Source organism: Phalangium opilio, unplaced genomic scaffold (genome assembly GCF_054372755.1).
Source record: "Phalangium opilio isolate 3A_F unplaced genomic scaffold, DU_Popi_V2 ptg000092l_1, whole genome shotgun sequence".
NCBI lineage: Eukaryota > Metazoa > Arthropoda > Arachnida > Opiliones > Phalangiidae > Phalangium > Phalangium opilio.
In genome coordinates, this window is record NW_028324197.1 from 1,521,208 (window position 1) to 1,530,497 (window position 9,290).

Consider the following 9,290-nt stretch of genomic DNA (forward strand, 5'->3'; position numbering starts at 1 on the left):
GCATATATGCAGACAATGGTGTAAAAGTTCCGATGAGATAATTTAGTTAATTTACTGAAATAATCAGCATTCATATCGCCTCAAAGCAAGGGCTCCGTGGCCTAGTGGTTAAAGCGCCTGTCTTGTAAACAGGAGAACATGAGTTCGATTCTCGTCGGAGCCTCGCTGTTAAATTTCTTGATCTAGATTTCGTAGCTAATAAAATTTGAAAAATTAAAACAATAGGGTAAAAATTCCGATGAGTTAATTTAGTTAAATTACTGGAATATTCAGCATTCATGTCGCTTCAAAGCAACGGCTCCGTGGCTTAGTGGTTAAAGCGCCTGTCTCGTAAACTGGAGATCATGAGTTCGATTCTCGTTGGAGCCTAGCTGTTATGCTACTTGAACTAGATTTCGTAGCTATCAAATTTTGAAAAAATTAAAAATAATAGTTGATTTAGATATGTATTTATGCAAACAATAGGGTAAAAGTACCGATGAGATAATTTAGTTAATTTACTGAAATATTCTGCATTCATATCGCTTCAAAGCAAGGGCTCCGTGGCGTAGTGGTTAAAGCGCCTGTCTCGTAAACAGGAGATCATGAGTTCGATTCTCGTCGGAGCCTTGATGTTATGTTCTTGTACTATTTTTCGTAGCTATTAAATTTTGAAAAATTAAAACAATAGGGTAAAAATTCCGACGAGTTAATTTAGTTAAATTACTGCAATATTTAGCATTCATGTCGATTCAAAGCAAGGGCTCCGTGGCTCAGTGGTTAAAGCGCCTGTCTAGAAAACAGGAGATCATGAGTTCGATTCTCGTCGGAGCCTCGCTGTTATATTACTTGAACTAGATTTCGTAGCTATCAAATTTTGAAAAATTAAAAATAATAGTTGATTTAGATATGCATATATGCAGACAATGGTGTAAAAGTTCCGATGAGATAATTTAGTTAATTTACTGAAATAATCAGCATTCATATCGCCTCAAAGCAAGGGCTCCGTGGCCTAGTGGTTAAAGCGCCTGTCTTGTAAACAGGAGAAGATGAGTTCGATTCTCGTCGGAGCCTCGCTGTTAAATTACTTGATCTAGATTTCGTAGCTAATAAAATTTGAAAAATTAAAACAATAGGGTAAAAATTCCGATGAGTTAATTTAGTTAAATTACTGGAATATTCAGCATTCATGTCGCTTCAAAGCAACGGCTCCGTGGCTTAGTGGTTAAAGCGCCTGTCTCGTAAACTGGAGATCATGAGTTCGATTCTCGTTGGAGCCTAGCTGTTATGCTACTTGAACTAGATTTCGTAGCTATCAAATTTTGAAAAAATTAAAAATAATAGTTGATTTAGATATGTATTTATGCAAACAATAGGGTAAAAGTACCGATGAGATAATTTAGTTAATTTACTGAAATATTCTGCATTCATATCGCTTCAAGGCAAGGGCTCCGTGGCGTAGTGGTTAAAGCGCCTGTCTAGTAAACAGGAGATCATGAGTTCGATTCTCGTCGGAGGCTTGTTGTTATGTTCTTGTACTATTTTTCGTAGCTTTTAAATTTTGAAAAATTAAAACAATAGGGTAAAAATTCCGATGAGTTAATTTAGTTAGATTACTGGAATATTTAGCATTCATGTCGCTTCAAAGCAAGGGCTCCGTGGTTTAGTGGTTAAAGCGCCTGTCTCGTAAACAGGAGATCATGAGTTCGATTCTCGTCGAAGCCTCGGTGTTATGTTCTTGTACTATTTTTCGTAGCTATTAAATTTTGAAAAATTAAAACAATAGGGTAAAAATTCCGATGAGTTAATTTAGTTAAATTACTGGAATATTCAGCATTCATGTCTCTTCAAAGCAAGGGCTCCGTGGCTAGTGGTTAAAAAAGCCTGTCTCGTAAACAGGAGATCATGAGTTCGATTCTCGTCGGAGCCTTGATGTTATGTTCTTGTACTATTTTTCGTAGCGATTAAATTTTGAAAAATTAAAACAATAGGGTAAAAATTCCGACGAGTTAATTTAGTTAAATTACTGCAATATTTAGCATTCATGTCGCTTCAAAGCAAGGGCTCCGTGGCTCAGTGGTTAAAGCGCCTGTCTAGAAAACAGGAGATCATGAGTTCGATTCTCGTCGGAGCCTCGCTGTTATATTACTTGAACTAGATTTCGTAGCTATCAAATTTTGAAAAATTAAAAATAATAGTTGATTTAGATATGCATATATGCAGACAATGATGTAAAAGTTCCGATGAGATAATTTAGTTAATTTACTGAAATAATCAGCATTCATATCGCCTCAAAGCAAGGGCTCCGTGGCCTAGTGGTTAAAGCGCCTGTCTTGTAAACAGGAGAACATGAGTTCGATTCTCGTCGGAGCCTCGCTGTTAAATTACTTGATCTAGATTTCGTAGCTAATAAAATTTGAAAAATTAAAACAATAGGGTAAAAATTCCGATGAGTTAATTTAGTTAAATTACTGGAATATTCAGCATTCATGTCGCTTCAAAGCAACGGCTCCGTGGCTTAGTGGTTAAAGCGCCTGTCTCGTAAACTGGAGATCATGAGTTCGATTCTCGTTGGAGCCTAGCTGTTATGCTACTTGAACTAGATTTCGTAGCTATCAAATTTTGAAAAAATTAAAAATAATAGTTGATTTAGATATGTATTTATGCAAACAATAGGGTAAAAGTACCGATGAGATAATTTAGTTAATTTACTGAAATATTCTGCATTCATATCGCTTCAAAGCAAGGGCTCCGTGGCGTAGTGGTTAAAGCGCCTGTCTAGTAAACAGGAGATCATGAGTTCGATTCTCGTCGGAGGCTTGTTGTTATGTTCTTGTACTATTTTTCGTAGCTATTAAATTTTGAAAAATTAAAACAATAGGGTAAAAATTCCGATGAGTTAATTTAGTTAGATTACTGGAATATTTAGCATTCATGTCGCTTCAAAGCAAGGGCTCCGTGGTTTAGTGGTTAAAGCGCCTGTCTCGTAAACAGGAGATCATGAGTTCGATTCTCGTCGAAGCCTCGGTGTTATGTTCTTGTACTATTTTTCGTAGCTATTAAATTTTGAAAAATTAAAACAATAGGGTAAAAATTCCGATGAGTTAATTTAGTTAAATTACTGGAATATTCAGCATTCATGTCTCTTCAAAGCAAGGGCTCTGTGGCTAGTGGTTAAAAAAGCCTGTCTCGTAAACAGGAGATCATGAGTTCGATTCTCGTCGGAGCCTTGATGTTATGTTCTTGTACTATTTTTCGTAGCTATTAAATTTTGAAAAATTAAAACAATAGGGTAAAAATTCCGACGAGTTAATTTAGTTAAATTACTGCAATATTTAGCATTCATGTCGCTTCAAAACTAGGGCTCCGTGGCTCAGTGGTTAAAGCGCCTGTCTAGAAAACAGGAGATCATGAGTTCGATTCTCGTCGGACGCTTGTTGTTATGTTCTTGTTCTATTTTTCGTAGCTATTAAATTTTGAAAAATTAAAACAATAGGGTAAAAATTCCGATGAGTTAATTTAGTTAGATTACTGGAATATTTAGCATTCATGTCGCTTCAAAGCAAGGGCTCCGTGGTTTAGTGGTTAAAGCGCCTGTCTCGTAAACAGGAGATCATGAGTTCGATTCTCGTCGGAGCCTCGGTGTTAAATTACTTGATCTAGATTTCGTAGCTAATAAAATTTGAAAAATTAAAACAATAGGGTAAAAATTCCGATGAGTTAATTTAGTTAAATTACTGGAATATTCAGCATTCATGTCGCTTCAAAGCAACGGCTCCGTGGCTTAGTGGTTAAAGCGCCTGTCTCGTAAACTGGAGATCATGAGTTCGATTCTCGTTGGAGCCTAGCTGTTATGCTACTTGAACTAGATTTCGTAGCTATCAAATTTTGAAAAAATTAAAAATAATAGTTGATTTAGATATGTATTTATGCAAACAATAGGGTAAAAGTACCGATGAGATAATTTAGTTAATTTACTGAAATATTCTGCATTCATATCGCTTCAAAGCAAGGGCTCCGTGGCGTAGTGGTTAAAGCGCCTGTCTAGTAAACAGGAGATCATGAGTTCGATTCTCGTCGGAGGCTTGTTGTTATGTTCTTGTACTATTTTTCGTAGCTATTAAATTTTGAAAAATTAAAACAATAGGGTAAAAATTCCGATGAGTTAATTTAGTTAGATTACTGGAATATTTAGCATTCATGTCGCTTCAAAGCAAGGGCTCCGTGGTTTAGTGGTTAAAGCGCCTGTCTCGTAAACAGGAGATCATGAGTTCGATTCTCGTCGAAGCCTCGGTGTTATGTTCTTGTACTATTTTTCGTAGCTATTAAATTTTGAAAAATTAAAACAATAGGGTAAAAATTCCGATGAGTTAATTTAGTTAAATTACTGGAATATTCAGCATTCATGTCTCTTCAAAGCAAGGGCTCTGTGGCTAGTGGTTAAAAAAGCCTGTCTCGTAAACAGGAGATCATGAGTTCGATTCTCGTCGGAGCCTTGATGTTATGTTCTTGTACTATTTTTCGTAGCTATTAAATTTTGAAAAATTAAAACAATAGGGTAAAAATTCCGGCGAGTTAATTTAGTTAAATTACTGCAATATTTAGCATTCATGTCGCTTCAAAACAAGGGCTCCGTGGCTCAGTGGTTAAAGCGCCTGTCTAGAAAACAGGAGATCATGAGTTCGATTCTCGTCGGACGCTTGTTGTTATGTTCTTGTACTATTTTTCGTAGCTATTAAATTTTGAAAAATTAAAACAATAGGGTAAAAATTCCGATGAGTTAATTTAGTTAGATTACTGGAATATTTAGCATTCATGTCGCTTCAAAGCAAGGGCTCCGTGGTTTAGTGGTTAAAGCGCCTGTCTCGTAAACAGGAGATCATGAGTTCGATTCTCGTCGGAGCCTCGCTGTTATGTTACTTGAACTAGATTTCGTAGCTATCAAATTTTGAAAAAATTAGAAATAATAGTTGATTATATATGCATTTATGCAAACAATAGGGTAAAAGTTCCGATGAGATAATTTAGTTAATTTACTGAAATAATCAGCATTCATATCGCTTCAAAGCAAGGGCTCCGTGGCTTAGTGGTTAAAGCGCCTGTCTCGTAAACAGGAGATCATGAGTTCGATTCTCGTCGGAGCCTCGCTGTTATATTACTTGAACTAGATTTCGTAGCTATCAAATTTTGAAAAAATTAGAAATAATAGTTGATTATATATGCATTTATGCAAACAATAGGGTAAAAGTTCCGATGAGATAATTTAGTTAATTTACTGAAATAATCAGCATTCATATCGCTTCAAAGCAAGGGCTCCGTGGCTTAGTGGTTAAAGCGACTGTCTAGTAAACTGTAGAGCATGTGTTCGATTCTCGTCGGAGCCTCGCTGTTATGTTACTTGAACTAGATTTCGTAGATATTGAAATTTGAAAAATTAAAAATAATAGTTGATTTAGATATGCATATATGCAGACAATGGTGTAAAAGTTCCGATGAGATAATTTAGTTAATTTACTGAAATAATCAGCATTCATATCGCCTCAAAGCAAGGGCTCCGTGGCCTAGTGGTTAAAGCGCCTGTCTTGTAAACAGGAGAACATGCGTTCGATTCTCGTCGGAGCCTCGCTGTTAAATTACTTGATCTAGATTTCGTAGCTAATAAAATTTGAAAAATTAAAACAATAGGGTAAAAATTCCGATGAGTTAAGTTAGTTAAATTACTGCAATATTCAGCATTCATGTCGCTTCCAAGCAACGGCTCCGTGGCTTAGTGGTTAAAGCGCCTGTCTCGTAAACTGGAGATCATGAGTTCGATTCTCGTTGGAGCCTAGCTGTTATGCTACTTGAACTAGATTTCGTAGCTATCAAATTTTGAAAAAATTAAAAATAATAGTTGATTTAGATATGTATTTATGCAAACAATAGGGTAAAAGTACCGATGAGATAATTTAGTTAATTTACTGAAATATTCTGCATTCATATCGCTTCAAAGCAAGGGCTCCGTGGCGTAGTGGTTAAATCGCCTGTCTAGTAAACAGGAGATCATGAGTTCGATTCTCGTCGGAGGCTTGTTGTTATGTTCTTGTACTATTTTTCGTAGCTATTAAATTTTGAAAAATTAAAACAATAGGGTAAAAATTCCGATGAGTTAATTTAGTTAGATTACTGGAATATTTAGCATTCATGTCGCTTCAAAGCAAGGGCTCCGTGGCTTAGTGGTTAAAGCGCCTGTCTCGTAAATAGGAGATCATGAGTTCAATTCTCGTCGAAGCCTCGGAGTTATGTTCTTGTACTATTTTTCGTAGCTATTAAATTTTGAAAAATTAAAACAATAGGGTAAAAATTCCGACGAGTTAATTTAGTTATATTACTGCAATATTTAGCATTCATGTCGCTTCAAAGCAAGGGCTCCGTGGCTCAGTGGTTAAAGCGCCTGTCTAGAAAACAGGAGATCATGAGCTCGATTCTCGTCGGAGCCTCGCTGTTATGTTACTTGAACTAGATTTCGTAGCTATCAAATTTTGAAAAAATTAAAAATAATAGTTGATTTATGCAAACAATAGGGTAAGAGTTCCGATGAGATAATTTAGTTAAATTACTGGAATATTCAGCATTCATGTCGCTTCAAAGCAACGGCTCCGTGGCTTAGTGGGTAAAGCGCCTGTCTCGTAAACTGGAGATCATGAGTTCGATTCTCGTCGGAGGCTTGTTGTTATGTTCTTGTACTATTTTTCGTAGCTATTAAATTTTGAAAAATTAAAACAATAGGGTAAAAATTCCGATGAGTTAATTTAGTTAGATTACTGGAATATTTAGCATTCATGTCGCTTCAAAGCAAGGGCTCCGTGGTTTAGTGGTTAAAGCGCCTGTCTCGTAAACAGGAGATCATGAGTTCGATTCTCGTCGAAGCCTCGGTGTTATGTTCTTGTACTATTTTTCGTAGCTATTAAATTTTGAAAAATTAAAACAATAGGGTAAAAATTCCGATGAGTTAATTTAGTTAAATTACTGGAATATTCAGCATTCATGTCTCTTCAAAGCAAGGGCTCTGTGGCTAGTGGTTAAAAAAGCCTGTCTCGTAAACAGGAGATCATGAGTTCGATTCTCGTCGGAGCCTTGATGTTATGTTCTTGTACTATTTTTCGTAGCTATTAAATTTTGAAAAATTAAAACAATAGGGTAAAAATTCCGACGAGTTAATTTAGTTAAATTACTGCAATATTTAGCATTCATGTCGCTTCAAAACTAGGGCTCCGTGGCTCAGTGGTTAAAGCGCCTGTCTAGAAAACAGGAGATCATGAGTTCGATTCTCGTCGGACGCTTGTTGTTATGTTCTTGTACTATTTTTCGTAGCTATTAAATTTTGAAAAATTAAAACAATAGGGTAAAAATTCCGATGAGTTAATTTAGTTAGATTACTGGAATATTTAGCATTCATGTCGCTTCAAAGCAAGGGCTCCGTGGTTTAGTGGTTAAAGCGCCTGTCTCGTAAACAGGAGATCATGAGTTCGATTCTCGTCGGAGCCTCGCTGTTAAATTACTTGATCTAGATTTCGTAGCTAATAAAATTTGAAAAATTAAAACAATAGGGTAAAAATTCCGATGAGTTAATTTAGTTAAATTACTGGAATATTCAGCATTCATGTCGCTTCAAAGCAACGGCTCCGTGGCTTAGTGGTTAAAGCGCCTGTCTCGTAAACTGGAGATCATGAGTTCGATTCTCGTTGGAGCCTAGCTGTTATGCTACTTGAACTAGATTTCGTAGCTATCAAATTTTGAAAAAATTAAAAATAATAGTTGATTTAGATATGTATTTATGCAAACAATAGGGTAAAAGTACCGATGAGATAATTTAGTTAATTTACTGAAATATTCTGCATTCATATCGCTTCAAAGCAAGGGCTCCGTGGCGTAGTGGTTAAAGCGCCTGTCTAGTAAACAGGAGATCATGAGTTCGATTCTCGTCGGAGGCTTGTTGTTATGTTCTTGTACTATTTTTCGTAGCTATTAAATTTTGAAAAATTAAAACAATAGGGTAAAAATTCCGATGAGTTAATTTAGTTAGATTACTGGAATATTTAGCATTCATGTCGCTTCAAAGCAAGGGCTCCGTGGTTTAGTGGTTAAAGCGCCTGTCTCGTAAACAGGAGATCATGAGTTCGATTCTCGTCGAAGCCTCGGTGTTATGTTCTTGTACTATTTTTCGTAGCTATTAAATTTTGAAAAATTAAAACAATAGGGTAAAAATTCCGATGAGTTAATTTAGTTAACTTACTGGAATATTCAGCATTCATGTCTCTTCAAAGCAAGGGCTCTGTGGCTAGTGGTTAAAAAAGCCTGTCTCGTAAACAGGAGATCATGAGTTCGATTCTCGTCGGAGCCTTGATGTTATGTTCTTGTACTATTTTTCGTAGCTATTAAATTTTGAAAAATTAAAACAATAGGGTAAAAATTCCGGCGAGTTAATTTAGTTAAATTACTGCAATATTTAGCATTCATGTCGCTTCAAAACAAGGGCTCCGTGGCTCAGTGGTTAAAGCGCCTGTCTAGAAAACAGGAGATCATGAGTTCGATTCTCGTCGGACGCTTGTTGTTATGTTCTTGTACTATTTTTCGTAGCTATTAAATTTTGAAAAATTAAAACAATAGGGTAAAAATTCCGATGAGTTAATTTAGTTAGATTACTGGAATATTTAGCATTCATGTCGCTTCAAAGCAAGGGCTCCGTGGTTTAGTGGTTAAAGCGCCTGTCTCGTAAACAGGAGATCATGAGTTCGATTCTCGTCGGAGCCTCGCTGTTATGTTACTTGAACTAGATTTCGTAGCTATCAAATTTTGAAAAAATTAGAAATAATAGTTGATTTTAATGCATTTATGCAATAAATAGGGTAAAAGTTCCGATGAGATAATTTAGTTAATTTACTGAAATATTCTGCATTCATATCGCATCAAAGCAAGGGCTCCGTGGCCTAGTGGTTAAAGCGCCTGTCTCGTAAACAGGAGATCATGAGTTCGATTCTCGTCGGAGCCTCGCTGTTATATTACTTGAACTAGATTTCGTAGCTATCAAATTTTGAAAAAATTAGAAATAATAGTTGATTATATATGCATTTATGCAAACAATAGGGTAAAAGTTCCGATGAGATAATTTAGTTAATTTACTGAAATAATCAGCATTCATATCGCTTCAAAGCAAGGGCTCCGTGGCTTAGTGGTTAAAGCGACTGTCTAGTAAACTGTAGAGCATGTGTTCGATTCTCGTCGGAGCCTCGCTGTTATGTTACTTGAACTAGATTTCGTAGATATTGAAA

General features: G+C 36.0%; 31 non-coding genes across 31 annotated transcripts; all 31 read left to right on the plus strand.

Moving 5' to 3' along the window:
• Window positions 1-90: 90 nt before the first annotated feature.
• TRNAT-UGU (transfer RNA threonine (anticodon UGU)) lies at window positions 91-163 on the plus strand. Its single transcript has one exon. It is a non-coding gene; the product is annotated as a tRNA-Thr (tRNA).
• Window positions 164-296: 133 nt separating this feature from the next.
• Window positions 297-369, plus strand: TRNAT-CGU (transfer RNA threonine (anticodon CGU)). The gene has a single exon. It is a non-coding gene; the product is annotated as a tRNA-Thr (tRNA).
• Window positions 370-536: 167 nt separating this feature from the next.
• TRNAT-CGU (transfer RNA threonine (anticodon CGU)) lies at window positions 537-609 on the plus strand. Its single transcript has one exon. It is a non-coding gene; the product is annotated as a tRNA-Thr (tRNA).
• A 132-nt stretch (window positions 610-741) lies between these two features.
• TRNAS-AGA (transfer RNA serine (anticodon AGA)) lies at window positions 742-814 on the plus strand. The gene has a single exon. It is a non-coding gene; the product is annotated as a tRNA-Ser (tRNA).
• A 166-nt stretch (window positions 815-980) lies between these two features.
• Window positions 981-1,053, plus strand: TRNAT-UGU (transfer RNA threonine (anticodon UGU)). The gene has a single exon. It is a non-coding gene; the product is annotated as a tRNA-Thr (tRNA).
• Window positions 1,054-1,186: 133 nt separating this feature from the next.
• TRNAT-CGU (transfer RNA threonine (anticodon CGU)) lies at window positions 1,187-1,259 on the plus strand. The gene has a single exon. It is a non-coding gene; the product is annotated as a tRNA-Thr (tRNA).
• Window positions 1,260-1,631: 372 nt separating this feature from the next.
• On the plus strand, window positions 1,632-1,704 carry TRNAT-CGU (transfer RNA threonine (anticodon CGU)). The gene has a single exon. It is a non-coding gene; the product is annotated as a tRNA-Thr (tRNA).
• A 337-nt stretch (window positions 1,705-2,041) lies between these two features.
• Window positions 2,042-2,114, plus strand: TRNAS-AGA (transfer RNA serine (anticodon AGA)). The gene has a single exon. It is a non-coding gene; the product is annotated as a tRNA-Ser (tRNA).
• A 166-nt stretch (window positions 2,115-2,280) lies between these two features.
• TRNAT-UGU (transfer RNA threonine (anticodon UGU)) lies at window positions 2,281-2,353 on the plus strand. The gene has a single exon. It is a non-coding gene; the product is annotated as a tRNA-Thr (tRNA).
• Window positions 2,354-2,486: 133 nt separating this feature from the next.
• TRNAT-CGU (transfer RNA threonine (anticodon CGU)) lies at window positions 2,487-2,559 on the plus strand. The gene has a single exon. It is a non-coding gene; the product is annotated as a tRNA-Thr (tRNA).
• Window positions 2,560-2,931: 372 nt separating this feature from the next.
• On the plus strand, window positions 2,932-3,004 carry TRNAT-CGU (transfer RNA threonine (anticodon CGU)). The gene has a single exon. It is a non-coding gene; the product is annotated as a tRNA-Thr (tRNA).
• A 337-nt stretch (window positions 3,005-3,341) lies between these two features.
• TRNAS-AGA (transfer RNA serine (anticodon AGA)) lies at window positions 3,342-3,415 on the plus strand. Its single transcript has one exon. It is a non-coding gene; the product is annotated as a tRNA-Ser (tRNA).
• Window positions 3,416-3,546: 131 nt separating this feature from the next.
• TRNAT-CGU (transfer RNA threonine (anticodon CGU)) lies at window positions 3,547-3,619 on the plus strand. Its single transcript has one exon. It is a non-coding gene; the product is annotated as a tRNA-Thr (tRNA).
• A 133-nt stretch (window positions 3,620-3,752) lies between these two features.
• On the plus strand, window positions 3,753-3,825 carry TRNAT-CGU (transfer RNA threonine (anticodon CGU)). Its single transcript has one exon. It is a non-coding gene; the product is annotated as a tRNA-Thr (tRNA).
• Window positions 3,826-4,197: 372 nt separating this feature from the next.
• Window positions 4,198-4,270, plus strand: TRNAT-CGU (transfer RNA threonine (anticodon CGU)). The gene has a single exon. It is a non-coding gene; the product is annotated as a tRNA-Thr (tRNA).
• A 337-nt stretch (window positions 4,271-4,607) lies between these two features.
• On the plus strand, window positions 4,608-4,681 carry TRNAS-AGA (transfer RNA serine (anticodon AGA)). Its single transcript has one exon. It is a non-coding gene; the product is annotated as a tRNA-Ser (tRNA).
• Window positions 4,682-4,812: 131 nt separating this feature from the next.
• Window positions 4,813-4,885, plus strand: TRNAT-CGU (transfer RNA threonine (anticodon CGU)). Its single transcript has one exon. It is a non-coding gene; the product is annotated as a tRNA-Thr (tRNA).
• Window positions 4,886-5,051: 166 nt separating this feature from the next.
• On the plus strand, window positions 5,052-5,124 carry TRNAT-CGU (transfer RNA threonine (anticodon CGU)). Its single transcript has one exon. It is a non-coding gene; the product is annotated as a tRNA-Thr (tRNA).
• Window positions 5,125-5,529: 405 nt separating this feature from the next.
• TRNAT-UGU (transfer RNA threonine (anticodon UGU)) lies at window positions 5,530-5,602 on the plus strand. Its single transcript has one exon. It is a non-coding gene; the product is annotated as a tRNA-Thr (tRNA).
• A 133-nt stretch (window positions 5,603-5,735) lies between these two features.
• TRNAT-CGU (transfer RNA threonine (anticodon CGU)) lies at window positions 5,736-5,808 on the plus strand. The gene has a single exon. It is a non-coding gene; the product is annotated as a tRNA-Thr (tRNA).
• A 372-nt stretch (window positions 5,809-6,180) lies between these two features.
• TRNAT-CGU (transfer RNA threonine (anticodon CGU)) lies at window positions 6,181-6,253 on the plus strand. The gene has a single exon. It is a non-coding gene; the product is annotated as a tRNA-Thr (tRNA).
• Window positions 6,254-6,385: 132 nt separating this feature from the next.
• On the plus strand, window positions 6,386-6,458 carry TRNAS-AGA (transfer RNA serine (anticodon AGA)). The gene has a single exon. It is a non-coding gene; the product is annotated as a tRNA-Ser (tRNA).
• A 155-nt stretch (window positions 6,459-6,613) lies between these two features.
• Window positions 6,614-6,686, plus strand: TRNAT-CGU (transfer RNA threonine (anticodon CGU)). Its single transcript has one exon. It is a non-coding gene; the product is annotated as a tRNA-Thr (tRNA).
• A 132-nt stretch (window positions 6,687-6,818) lies between these two features.
• On the plus strand, window positions 6,819-6,891 carry TRNAT-CGU (transfer RNA threonine (anticodon CGU)). The gene has a single exon. It is a non-coding gene; the product is annotated as a tRNA-Thr (tRNA).
• Window positions 6,892-7,228: 337 nt separating this feature from the next.
• Window positions 7,229-7,302, plus strand: TRNAS-AGA (transfer RNA serine (anticodon AGA)). Its single transcript has one exon. It is a non-coding gene; the product is annotated as a tRNA-Ser (tRNA).
• Window positions 7,303-7,433: 131 nt separating this feature from the next.
• TRNAT-CGU (transfer RNA threonine (anticodon CGU)) lies at window positions 7,434-7,506 on the plus strand. The gene has a single exon. It is a non-coding gene; the product is annotated as a tRNA-Thr (tRNA).
• Window positions 7,507-7,639: 133 nt separating this feature from the next.
• TRNAT-CGU (transfer RNA threonine (anticodon CGU)) lies at window positions 7,640-7,712 on the plus strand. The gene has a single exon. It is a non-coding gene; the product is annotated as a tRNA-Thr (tRNA).
• Window positions 7,713-8,084: 372 nt separating this feature from the next.
• Window positions 8,085-8,157, plus strand: TRNAT-CGU (transfer RNA threonine (anticodon CGU)). Its single transcript has one exon. It is a non-coding gene; the product is annotated as a tRNA-Thr (tRNA).
• Window positions 8,158-8,494: 337 nt separating this feature from the next.
• Window positions 8,495-8,568, plus strand: TRNAS-AGA (transfer RNA serine (anticodon AGA)). Its single transcript has one exon. It is a non-coding gene; the product is annotated as a tRNA-Ser (tRNA).
• Window positions 8,569-8,699: 131 nt separating this feature from the next.
• On the plus strand, window positions 8,700-8,772 carry TRNAT-CGU (transfer RNA threonine (anticodon CGU)). Its single transcript has one exon. It is a non-coding gene; the product is annotated as a tRNA-Thr (tRNA).
• Window positions 8,773-8,937: 165 nt separating this feature from the next.
• On the plus strand, window positions 8,938-9,010 carry TRNAT-CGU (transfer RNA threonine (anticodon CGU)). Its single transcript has one exon. It is a non-coding gene; the product is annotated as a tRNA-Thr (tRNA).
• Window positions 9,011-9,290: the final 280 nt, after the last annotated feature.